The sequence below is a fragment of the Neofelis nebulosa genome, chromosome 12 (assembly GCF_028018385.1).
Source record: "Neofelis nebulosa isolate mNeoNeb1 chromosome 12, mNeoNeb1.pri, whole genome shotgun sequence".
NCBI lineage: Eukaryota > Metazoa > Chordata > Mammalia > Carnivora > Felidae > Neofelis > Neofelis nebulosa.
This window is the reverse complement of record NC_080793.1, coordinates 69,736,334-69,749,973: the sequence shown is the minus strand read 5'-3', so window position 1 is coordinate 69,749,973 and position 13,640 is coordinate 69,736,334. Positions and strand designations below refer to the sequence as shown.

The window sequence follows — 13,640 nt, the reverse complement described above, 5'->3', positions numbered from 1 at the left end:
CCACAAGCTAAGAATGGTTTTTATATTTTTATATTTATTGGTTTTTATTTATTTTATTTATTTATTTTTTATATTTTTATATTGAATGGTTTTTATATTTTTGAATCGTTGAAACAAAACATCAAAAGTGGGGCACCTGGGTGGCCCAGTCAGTTGAGCATCTGACTTCAGCTCAGGTCATCAGGTAGCGGTTTGTGAGTTCGAACCCCACATTGGGCTCACTGCTGTCAGCCTGTCAGCGTAGAGCCCACTTGAGACCTTCTGTCCGCCTCTCTCTGCCCCTCCCCTGCTTGCTCTCTCCCAAGAATAAATTAAAAAAAAAAGAAAAGAAAAAATCAAAAGCAAAATAACATTTTATGACATGAAAATTAAACACAATTCCAATTTCAATGTCCATAAATAAAAGTGTTGTTAGAATACAGCCACATCCAATTGTTTATGTATTGACTAGGGCTATTTCACGCTACAGAGGCAGAGGTCACTGTACAGAGACCAAATGTTCTGCAAAGCTGAAATATTTACTCTCTTGTCCTTTACAGAAAGAGTTTGCTGACCCCTGAACTAGCTGAGTAGATGGCTGGGGTTTGTGGCATTTCCAGCCCCTATGGTGTGCAGCTTGGAGAAGTTTAGGTGAGTTAACTAAGGTCACTCGGCAAGTGTCACAGAATCCGAGCACAGATCTGTTTGGTTTCTCACCCTGTGCTGTCCATCAGCTGAACCTTGAACCATGAGATGAACGTGTTCTGTAGGGGCAGCATGAGTGGAGCACAGGGTTTAGAAGACACACAGGAGGGCTGAGTCTGATGAAGCTGGAAAAAGATACTGCAGGAGGTTAGGTGAGGGCCAGACTGTGGGGGCTTTGAATGCTGAACTAGAAAAGAAGAACTTTAGGCTTTTGAAGTGGAAGTCTTTTGAGGAGGATATGAGCAGTTCTGAGATGACAGCTCTGATGAAGAAGTAACAGATGGAATAAACGTCTGGTACGATACAGCTGATTTTTGATAGCGGTTAGCCCCTTCAGCTAACACCGTCATTATAAAGGGATCCCACCAATCTTGGTATACAGCCCAGAGAGGTGCAATGTAGCAGAATGGGCTTGAAGGTGAGTTTTGTTTGGCTTCACTGATTTTTTTTTTTTAAGGGAGTAAACCACTAAACTTAAGACTCCATATAAAAATAAGGGTGTCTGGCATCTCAAATAAATTGGAACATCTGGCAACTGGTTCCACATTTCCACATGACAAAAATTGGCTGGAGTTGAGTTGGGACTGATGTTTTTATATTCTCTGTAGTCTTTACCCCTGCTTATTACTCTTTCGACGCTGAGGTCAAGAGTGAGTTCCTGTATCAGTTAGGGTTACATGAGATGTTGTAACAAGTAAACTCTGACATTCCAGTGACTCGATAATCTATAGAAGTATATCATGTTACCCATGTAACAATCCAGTGTGGGTGTCTCAGGGAGTGGATAGCTCTCCTTCACACAATGAATCATTCAGGGACTCAGGTTCCTCCTATCTCATGGGCATAGCCATCTGAGCCTTGGAGTCTTCTGTATGCAAGTGGTGGATAGGGAAAAGAAGGTAGAGAAGGGTCAGATTTCACATTGATCAGAAGCCCTTATGGCAATTGGATTTTTGACCTCTGACCTTATAGCCAATACATTGGTTTAGAACAACAATTTAATGTATATAAAGGGTCTGGTTGGGAAGCTCTGATGAATTTGTACTGGTGTTTGCTCACTATGTCTGCATATTGACTCCATCGGCTTCCTCCTAGTTAAATACTGGACCTTTTTTTTTTTTTAATTTGTTAATTTTTGTCATGTAACAGACTACTTCAGGGTTTAATGGTATGACAACACCCAATCCTTTTGTTTCGCTCATTGATTCTGTGGATCAGGAATTTGGGCAAGCAAGGCAAAAATGACTTGGCTCTACTCCTCAGTGACTGGAGACTCAACTGAGAGGGCTTGAACATCTGGGGTCCTACTTAAATGGCTGGAGGGTGGAATCATCTGAAGTTTCCTTCACTCACAGGAAGTGAGTATTTGGGCTATTTGGGACAGTCAAGGGGGAGCTACACCTGGCTTCCTCATGTTTTTTGGGCTTCCTTGCAGCATGGCAGCCTCAGGGCAGACTTCTTACATGGTGGCTTGGACCTTCAAAAGCAAGTATTTTTGGCAAGCAAGGCGGGAGCTCCATAATATTTTATAACTTAACTTTGGAGGTCATGTAGCCTCACTTCTATAGTATGCTATGGGCCAAACAGTCATAAGTCAATCTTAATTCAAAGGGAGGGGAGATAGATCGCCACCTCTTGATGCGAAGAAGGTAAAAAGAAAGACACACACACAAAACTGGAGGCCATATTTTAAAACTGATACAGATCGGCACCTTAACTGACATCTTTGTGCATGTAGCATAAAGCAGGCCATTCACAGCTAAAGGAGTCAAGTTTCTCAAAAGCTCAAAATATCTCTAACCTGTGGTTTCTGTAATCATCTCTCATTAGCCTGGGGAGATAAAGTGAATGAGAACAATTCTAATTGCTCAAAACCATGACATATGCTATACATCCCAGGTAATCTATTTAAAAGCCTAGTTTCTTCCTTTGAATTTTAATATATTTGACTTTGAGTCGGTATGGAATCCTCCCTAGTCTGACATGTGGCTTCTGTCTGAAACAGTTCTCAAAATGTGTCTAAGGCTTCAAGCCTGGCTGCAGATCAACTAGTCCTCCTTAAATAGGATTTATAATTCTGGGTATACTTGGATCTAGAACAGGGTCTTTGTCTCAGGTCCACAGATGAAATTCAAGGCATCCATGATCTTGGATAGGAACACTTACATATTTATTTTCACTAACGTCGAACTGAAATACAACATTTCGTTTAGTTATGAATGTTGGCAATGAACCCTACTAATATTAGCTGTACCTATGACCCTGGGGCTTTGCCAGCAAAAGAAATCAATGATACTTTCGTGTATTATTAGTTGTTTCAGTTCTCTTGAAGTACTGTTTATGTTCATCATTACTTTGAAATTATGATAGTTCTTGAACACGTTAGGTTGCACATGACCAATCTTCCTTTCTACAGACACATGTCCAACAAAGCTGGGCAATTATCCAGATGACTCCGCTCCCTGTTGTGGTTCAGCCACCAGCCCGGGGCATCCTTCCTTCTCACCCTGTCACCAGGCACCTACATTGCTTTGCATTCTTCTCTAATGCACAGTTGTGGAATGGCCAAAACATGGGAGGAGGGGAGTCATTTTTATTGCTAGGTAACATTTTGCAAAAATGGACAGTCAAAATGTGAATTTGTAGCCCTCTATAAAGGGGTGCACCTGTAATTCTGGAGGTGATTGTGGGTGAGAATTCTGCTGGGGTTGAAAGAGGAGTAACAGGGAGTATGGACATAGGAACTGGAGAGTGGGACCAGCCTGGGTAACACTTTCATCTGGAAGTTTAGGGCTCTACCTTTATGGACAGAGCCATGTTGTGAAAGGCAGAGGCTTTGCAAAAGTATTATTTTTGGGAGTAGGCATGAACATGGCATAAAAGTTAAAAGACCCAAAACGGATTTACTGAAAGGTACTCACCTTAATGCTGTCCCTCAGCTACCCACATCCCTTCCCCAGTGATAGTAACTGCTATCACGTTTTGGGGCATAACTCTCCATCTAGTGAATTTTATGCAATCAAAACACACACACACACACACCACACACTACCATGCCTCTGCCATGGCAAGAGTGTCCTATTTTTTGAGTATCATGAAAACATGCATTATATTACAAAACTCAAATTGTATGAGAAGACATCAATTGCTGAATAAAAGTCTCCTTATGCTTCTCCTTGAGGAAAATTATTTGAAGTATTTATTTTTTAGTGCTTTTGATGTCTAGCTCCATATTTCAGATAAGCTGCATATATCTGACTTACTCACTTTTATTGACTTACTGACTTCAGATAGGGTCTAGTATTCTCCACTACGAAATGCTTCAGCTAAATCTATGTCCATTAATGAGTCTAAGTCATCTTTAGCATTTTTATATTAGTTATTCTTTTCATTCTTCCTTTAGTTATTTTTATAACTTTAACAACTGTTACTTTTCTAGTGTCAGTATTAATAACATTTGTTTTCTGTTCTATAGATAGGATTAATTATTCCATGCATCGACCATATGTTCTTCTGAGTATTAACAATGACCAAAATCAGCACTATTTTATTATGTAAATATTATTTATTTCCAAACAAATTATTGTGATTGGACTCTGAGAGAGGGAAATATAACCTAAATTGCTAACACCCAAAGCAATATTAATCATAACACTAATATGTATGGAATACCACCAGCCCACTTATTTATTTTTAAAATGTGTGTGTGTGCGCATGATAGAATTGATACATAACATTGTGTAAGTTTAAGGTGCACATGTGTTGATTTCCTGCACTTAGACATTGCAGCATCATGCCCACCGTAGTGTTAGCTAACACCTCCATCATATCATACAGTTATCATTGTTTTGTGTGTGTTGGGAATAATTAAGATCTAGTCTTTTAGCAACTTTGAAGTTTATAATACAATGCTGTTGTCTGTAATCACTATGCTTTGCCTTAGATCTCCAGGACTCATTTATTTACCCGTCGTAAGTCTGTAGTCTTGAACAACATATCCTCAATTCCCCCCACCCTCTGCCCCTGGTAACCACCATTCTACTCTGTTTTTATGAGTTTGGCTTTTTTAGATTCCACCTGTAAGTGACAGCATACAGTATTTTTGAGATAAATCAGATAGAGAAAGTTAAATGCTATATGCTATCACTTACAGGTGAAGTCTACCAATCCTACTTTAAAAATGAGCATGTAGAGGTCCAGGGTACTAAGAAACTTTTCCCAAGGTCACACAGTATTTAGTAGAACAGGGTGGACAGGATTTGAAACTGGGAAATATGATTCAAGAGCCCATGATCTTAACCACTGCACTATTCTTGCCTTTCGAAGCAATAAAAGCAAATGGATTCTCTTGCCTCATACTCCATCAATTTCCTGTCTCCTAAAATTCCTTGTAGTAAAGCATACATGGAAATGGTTGAAGTAAAATGTAAGAGTAACCCCTGTACCTTTCCCATAACCATCGCCCATCCCAAAGGAAACTAATGTTAACACTTTGGCAGATATCTTTCCAATCCCTTTTCCATGGAATTTAATGAGCTCACATGTTCTGTATTTTACCAATTGACTTGCTTTTCGATTTGGAGATCTTCCCATATCAGCATATAAAAATCGACTACATTCCTTTTTAAATAGCAGTAAAACATTTTCTTTATAAGGCTGTTCTATAATCTACATAATCACTCCCTTATTGATGGATGTTTGAATTGGTTCCAGTGTGCACTATCACAGACGCAACAGCCAGGAATGGCTTAGTCCTGCTCTTTGGGCAAGTGTGTATTTTTGTCCAGGATAGGTTGGTAGCAATGAAAGTGCTGTATGTGTCAGGCACATTAAAAATTGTGATGGCTCTTGCCAAATTGTTTCTCCCTACGCCCAACAGGCTTTAAAATTTATATTTCTTCCACATTGAATGAAAATGCTTCTTTCTTTTATAGCATCTTCAACATTTGAAATCATCCCATTTTTTAAAAAAGTGTTTATTTATTTATTTTGAAAAAGAGTGTGAGAGAGAGGGGCAGAGAGAAGGAGAGAGAGAACCCCAAGAAAGCTTTGTGCTGTCAGCCCGGAGCCTCACATGGGGCTTGATCCCTTGAACCGTGAGATCCTGACTTGAGTCGAAATCAAGAGTCGGATGCTTAACTGACTGAGTCACCCAGGTGCCTCATATATATATATATATACATATATATATATATATATATTTTTTTTTTTTTTTTTTTTTTTTTTTGGCCAAGCTAATGGGTAAAACTTATGATCTCTTTTATGGGTAAAACTTATGGGTTGTTCATATGCATTTTTATTATTAATAAGCATCACCATCTTTTTATTGACATTTCACTCTGTTTATTGACATTTGTAATTCTTCCTCTGCAAATTACCTGTTTATAGCGTTTGCTCACTTAACTGTTGAGATATGGGCCTCATAGGTTTTTTAGGAAATCTGTATACTTGGGATAATAATCTTTTCTTTAGGACATTGTATATATTTTTCTACAATGTATTGCTTGTTTCTTGGGTTTATTTGTGGTGTCCTTTGTCATACAGAATTTAAAATTTTTAAGTAGTCAAATCTGTCAGTCTAGTGTAAGATGCTGCAATTAGCATCTCAGACCCAAAGTGTCTAAAACCACATTTCCCACTGATCCCCAGGTTACTTTCTCCTCTTGACCTTGTACCCATTCATTTATTCAACAAATGCGGCAAGGCCTATGGGACACTTGAGTTTTTGTTTTGTTTTTGTTTTTATCAGGAGGGTGGCCGGCAAACTTCGGGGCAATGATTTTGTAATTTTTTTAAAAGCAAGAGAGTTCAAAGAGATCTTTTAAAATGCAATTATCATGCACTCCACTTAGAAGCAGAAAACAATAGGTGGTGAGGATTGTGTCTTTGCAAGTTCCTGCACTGAAACTTCATTGCAAATTACTAAATGTGTTGCCTCAGGACAGACTTCTCAACTCTGATGTTGTCAAACTTTATTTGGCTCTCTTTAGCTCACTAATGTCCAAACCAGACCTCTTTTCAGCCCACAGAGACCCCATTTTTTATTGTGAGCACAATAGGAGTGGGAAGCACGCAGAAAGATGGTGCAACCTTCTGCACAAACCCAGGGCAGGTGTTCTCTCGCGGTGGTGGAAAACGTTCCTGAATCCTTCCCATGCTGGGTGGGGTTGGGAGGCAAACCTAGGGGAAACTATCAGTTTGAAAAATGGGGTCTCTTTCCTTCCTTCTTGGGATTTTTCTCCCTCCTTCCTCCTCCTCTTGGCCCTCCCATTGGTCTTGTCAAGGAAGGAAGCATGTTGCTTTATGTTTATTCTTTGCTCTCCCCCAGCTTTCATGGCTGTCCTTTGGGGACCTCACAGAAACTTCCCATTGCAGAGTACTTGACAACATGGAAACTGGGTCGACTCAAACCTGTGAATTTCCTTTCCTGAAACCTTAGGATGCCATGGGGTCCCCCAGCTGATTTCATAAATTTGGTGTCACATTGTAAATCAAGCAGCTGCAGAGTGGCCAGAACATCTGCTTGGTTCTGCTATTCTCTTTACAGCAAAAGAAAACTAACTGTAAAGAGGTCAGTGAGATGTGTATATTGACAGTAAGTGCTTGTATGGATCAGAAATATCTGGATCTTTTGTTTCCTAAAAATAACATCTCACACACACACACACACACACACACACACACACAACATGGAACTCTTGAAGTGAGTAGTTCCCTGGAGGTTATTGGGATCTCTATTCAATTTTAGCAATTTAAAGATGTTGGAAGCAGTGGTGGAAAATAAATAGTTAAAGAGGGTGCAAGACAGGAACTGTTATCTATAACTACTAAGGCATGGGAGACCATTTTCTTTAACAAGATTATACCTATTTCCATTTCTTACAGACTAGCGTATCAGTTTAGGCTATGCTGTGGTAGCAAACACCCCCTTCCCTCAATTTCAGCAACAACCCCACAGAGGTTTGTTCATGGCTTGTGCAAGCTTGATGGGGGTCAGATGACCCTCCTAGACAATTGACCTCCATGCGTGGGGAACTGGACCAGAGAGTTGCACACGGCCCTTAGGCTCTAGCCACGTGGCCATAGCCACTGCAAGAAGGTTTGGGAATGTGAAAGAGTCCAATGGGTGCTTGGCAAGCAGTAAATGTCTCGGATACCCCAAGCTGGATTTGAGAGACATAATAACGATAATAATTCCTCCTTGTTTTGCTTAATTGTTAGCTTTGACTAGCAACTATCCCTTTCCTTCTTTTTCTCCTTTCTTTTCATTTCTACCACCAATAACCATAATAGTATGCTAAAAATCAATCTTAAATGACAGGTAGAAAGTCAATATGGTTTAATAGGTGTGTGTGTAGAAGAATATTTATGGACTATGTATAGTTCTATAGGAATAAAGTTATTCTACTGTGAAATACAAGTTCTTAACTAAAGGTTCCCCAGCATGCTGTCCTCTGCCCCTTAAATAGTTTCTACAGTAGACTGTTTGGTCAGCCGTTCAAGTCCATCCTCCCTGTACTGCCCTCCTGAGCCTTTCTGAAAATCACCTGGGACACTAGTTAAAGATATAGATTCTTGGGTCTCATGCTGAATGCACTTAAACCAGAATTTTGTTGGGTAGGGCTCATGTTGAAAGAGCTCCACAGATGATTCCAATAAACACTGAAATTTGAGAAAGGCTAACTTGTATTAATTCTCCCAGGAGTATATGCATATTTTAAAAGGATAGCTGAAAGAAGAAAATGCCTCATACAAAAGAATGATCTACTAAAAGTTGATAGTCAAACACTGGTTGGGGGAGTGACCTTTGGGCAAAGGCTTTCCTCCATTCAGTCATACGAGTTTGCTTATTCAGCTATGTTAAGTCGACGTGGACAATTCGTTTTGTATTGTTTTGTTGTTTTAAAAATGTCTCTTTCAGGTATTCTACTGTATTCTTGTGTTGCATCTGTTGGGTCTTCTTGACAAGGGATAGTTTCCTATCATAGATTTTCATTTTTGAAAAGTTCATCTGCAGGTGGGAGCTCATTTTCAGACGGAGCTATTTTTTCCTCTAAGGGTGTCCCTGATCCCTGGAATGTGGAAGTATCCTCATAAAGTGGTTTTTGCTTTGTTCCATCAGGTGTCCAACAGGTTTTACTTGCTTTGGACCATTTCCCTGGGGTTGGCATCATGGCACCTTGCAGGGAAGGATGTACTTGAGATCTCCAAATCACACATGGCACAGGCATGTGGTTTTTAGTTCTATCCATCCAATGGCATGGAAGAGGTGTACTTCCTTGCCATTCAGTAGACCCTATTATAGTGTTGTTGTTTTTCTAGACCCTTCCTTCTCAAAGCAAATAATGCTTCCAGGGTCTGTTTCAAAGCCATATATCCTATCCCTTCAAAATTCCTACATTGTCTCTGATACCATTCACTCCTTTCTTTGGGCAGCCATGGTATCATCTGTAAGATAACTATGTAGCTTTTAATTTCTTTCTTTTATTTCCTGGTGCCTAAGGGTATTCAAATCTTTATTTTGAATTCAGCTTAGAATTTTTTTAAATGGTGATATTTTATCCACTATATGTTTGGAGCCTGGCCAGGGAAGGGCATATACTAACATAGTGCTTCAGTCTGCCATTTTACCTGAAGCTTCACAAGGTTTTTTGGAAGCATGTTCCTTTGCAGTCAGTTGTGTTCATTTGCTTTGTGCCATCGGTGGTGTTTTGTTTGGTGAATCCCTTTGCTCTTGGACAATATTTGATGTTAAAAAAGGGCCCCCTTCAAGCAGAAAACAGACCATTAATCAGAGTCTCCTGCGGAATTTGATTCAATTTCCTCCCATAGCTCTTATCACACTATGTTATGGTCAGTTCCAGACAGCTTTGCTTTCCATACCATAGGCTTCTAGGGCCAGTGAGCAGATCTCACTAACCTTTTTATCTTCAGTGCTGGAAAAGTGTCTAGCACACAGGGTTGGTTGGGAAAATGTTTGTGTTGTTGATTCTTAGGCAGGAAGACTTGCCACTGAGGATGGTGATGGTGATGGTGATGATGATGGGGATGGGGATGATGTTGTGTGCTACTGCATAAGAAGGGCCCCACAGAATTCTGGTTCTGGTGTGAATGGTTAGAACATCCTTCTCAGTTTATCGGATTTTTAAGTGCTGTTAGTGGCTATTAACTAGTCTGTGTAGATCAACACCTGCTCCCTGCCTAGATGCACACACAGCCATTAGTCGCAGAGAACAGCCTCACCCCAGGGATTGGAAATACATAAAAACTCAAGGAGGGACTTATCTTCCTGTTCTCAGTGATGGCCTTGGGTCCCCAAATACACGCTCACAGGCCATCTGCCACATGCTCTGTTTGCCCACTTACCTCCTTTCCTCCCTCCTTCTCTCTCCTTTCTACCTCTATAGGTGAAGGTGCTTAACTGAGATAAACCATAGTGATTTATCAGTAATATTTGTTGAATGAATTCTTTTAATTAGCCTTAAAAAGGCAAAAATATTGTCCAGCTTACTTTTTCATACAGAGGCGCCTCTAATGTATAAACTAATGATAATGGTTAACACTTACTAAGCACATCATTTTCCATCAGGTATCTGGATGGAAATACCAATGACACCTATGGAATCATTTCATCTCGGAAACCACCTGACGTATATGACACATATGTTGAATCCTGCTCACCTGAGGCAGAGAGTAATTCATCCCAGATCACACACCCTGTAAATAGTAGAACCGAGAGCTCTGAGTCCAGGCTACCTGGTTATAATTGTTGTACCACAGTTCAAGCATTACTCATCTGCTGAAGAAACACTCCACGTTGCAGTGCCCACCAGGCCCAACCACACAGTTGGGATCTTTATTTTTCAGTCAAGAGCAATATAAAAGGATAGAAAGTGCTGGGCCCCTCATCCACTTCCAGGTTGTCAGATTCAAGGAGACAGGGAACCAAAGCAGTTAGGTTTTCTGTGGCAAGGCTGAGTCTGAAAGCTTAGGTCAGTACCAAGGATTTGTGATCTCAGTATCGTGGACCCTTCATCTGGTTTCTAGATGATAGGATTATATTTTAAGAACTTAATGGTAATAATATTTAAATATTAATATTAGAGAAATAATAATCAAAAATTAGGCAAATTAAATTCAATTTAAATATTCAAATTAAATATTCAAACATTCAAATTAAATTTCTTTAATGATCTGAAATAAATGTTGAGATGCAAGCGAGTCTGTTTTATAGTTTAAAAAAAGGGGGACAGAGACAGAGAAAGAGAAAATGCTAACCTTAATACAGGCTCTAGAGAAGCTGGCAGTCTCTCTGTGTGAGACGTCTAGCACCACAGACAAGAAGTTTGGCTAAGGCAATACTTTCCATGAGAGATGATGCTTACCCACTCTGCCTGCTCTGGGGACCAAGATCTAGACTGTAATTACATGAGTTTGTGTGTGGGGTCCATTAGACCAGATATCTATTCATTAGGCTATCTGGTAACTCTATGCTAACAAGGATTAGGTGGAGGTCATGGGCAAGTTCCAGGAAATCTTGTAAAAATGCTTACATATGTTCTTTGTCCCTTCTGGCTCATTTACTCCCTTTTTTAAAAAATTTAAATTTTAGTTATTTAACATACAGTGCAATGTTGGTTTCAGGAGTAGTGTCAGTGATTCGTCACCAGTGCCCTCCTTAGTACTCATCACCCATGTAGCCCATCTCCCACCCACCTGCCTCCACCAATAGCTTGTTTTCTATCACTAAGAGTCTCTTGTGGGTTTTTCCCCCTCTCTTCCCCCCCCCCCGCCCCATTCCCATATGTTCATCTGTTTTGTTTCTTAAATTCCACATATGAGTGAAGTCATGTGGTATTTGTCTTTCTCTGATTGACTTATTTCACTTAGCACAATACATCCTGGCTCATTACAAAGAGCAAGATCTGATTCTTTTTGATGGCTTAGTAATATTTCATTGTATATTTTATACTACACCTTCTCTACCATCTTTACCTATTCGTCAGTCAATCATTTCCTTCCTGTTGACTGAAATTTAAATAATGGTTGCGGATGCAGCAGCCATCTTGGACCATGAGGTATACCATGATGGAGTAAAAAGGGTGAGCCTGGACCCTTGTCCTCCTGGAGAGCACTATCAGTCCTGGACTGCTTTGGTTTAGATATGAAAAAAAAATGTCCTTTCAGCGAATTCAAGTTATTGTTAATTTGGATTTTATCCCACTTACACCTAAACCTAATTGTAGTTGATCAACCCTGCACCAAGTGATTCCCAGCAGACATTATGCAGTGTGAGTTGGAGAGAAGCAAAGCCTACTTACTGATTCAACCGTTTTGCAGCCAGCAGACCAGACCACAGAACCCTGTCAAAACAATAATGGTGGTGCTTGCTCTGCTTAGACACTCTCCCCCGAGTTTGTGCTTAGCTGACTCCTTCCCACTGTGATAAAGGGGAGGTGGAAAGCTCTGCCACCTTTTAAGTGCTTCCACTTCTCACCATCTGACTTTTGCCAGGTGCCTTTGCTGTTTCGATCAGAGAAAGCTGGGTTCCTGATTGTCCCATTCCATATTGTGGAAGATAAGAATTTGGTGGGGCTTATCCCTTGCATTAATTACAGCAGAGAACTAGAAGGGCCCAGGTGATGCTGGGAAGCCTGATTCCATTTCTTTTTCTCCAGAGGAAGAGTGTGTAGTGGGTGAAGATAATAAGGATAGTAGGGACAACACGAATGCTCTGGTACAAAGTCCACTTTGCTTTTCAGGCAAGCAGGTCTTCCCATTAGACTCGCCAGCTCGAAGTGTATCCAGGGTAGAAACTTAAGGTGGATGTAATTAAAGTCCATAAGCATATTGGGAACGAGAAATTGCAAAATGCTGTGGGATGGCATTTACACCGAAGGATCTGCAATTATCCCCGCTGATGGTGAGGGATCTTATCGCTACTCCTCTGGGCCAGGATGTAGTCGCTTCCTCCTTCTCGTGAGTGTGATGGTATCTCTTGTGACTTGGCTCTGAAACAACTCCTGCTTAGAAGCTGACACCGCACTTGCAAAAAAATGTTTCTAATCTTTGAAATAATGACAGTACACCATGAGAGTCTTGAAATGGTTTCTTTTTTATTTTTAAAGTTTATTTATTTATTTTGAGAGAGAGAAAGAGCACTCGGGTTGGGGAGGGGCAGAGAGAGGGAGAGAGAGAGAATCCCAAGCAGGCTCCGCACTGTCAGTGCAGAGCCCAAGACAGGGCTCGAACCCACGAACCGTGATACCATGGCCTGAACCAAAATCAAGACTCTGACGCTTAACCGGCTGAGACATCCAGGTGCCCGTTGAAATGGTTTCCTAGCTCGGGCAACTTTTTTACTACTCTGGCTTTGCAGTTGTCGATGTATGAAGACTTTACTGAAGGACTGTGCTTGGGAGAAGAGATTGGTAAATATGTGCTCCATTATGTCTTTTAGGGCAGCATAAACAGGGCATACAAGCAATACATGTTTTTATAATTTGGGACATACGGGGAACATCACATGTAATTATGTTTATAGCAATAGCAGCACTGACTATATGCTGGGTACTTTCTAAGTACTTCTCATATACTACCTCACCTAATCTGATAATCCCCAAAGGCAAATGCTATCGTTATCCTCATTCCAAAGTTCAAATGAGGACACGGAGGCACAGAAAGATTCATTTGTCCAAGGTCATATGGTTGATATAGGTGGAGCTGAGATTTGAACCAGGGGACATATCCCAGAGTCCAAGCTCTTAACCATTACACAGACCATCTTTTTTTGATGTTTAATGAACACACACACACACACACACGCACGATATTGAAGGAACCTCAAAGTGTCAAAGTTATCCATTCTCAGATTTCCAGCAAATCCTTCTTTTCAGTACTTGTGACAGCAACTTGTACATGATTTTAAACAGTCACAGATAGTAAGAATTATCCCT

At 40.4% G+C, this 13,640-nt stretch overlaps 1 long non-coding RNA gene across 1 annotated transcript in view; it reads left to right on the top strand.

The window, feature by feature from the left end:
• The first annotated feature begins 534 nt into the window (after positions 1-534).
• Positions 535-13,640, top strand: part of LOC131491995 (uncharacterized) — a 38,074-nt gene continuing 24,968 nt past the window's right edge. Inside the window, exon 1 of the long non-coding RNA XR_009251764.1 lies at positions 535-630. This is a non-coding gene — a long non-coding RNA (uncharacterized LOC131491995). The remainder of the gene's footprint in view (positions 631-13,640) is intronic.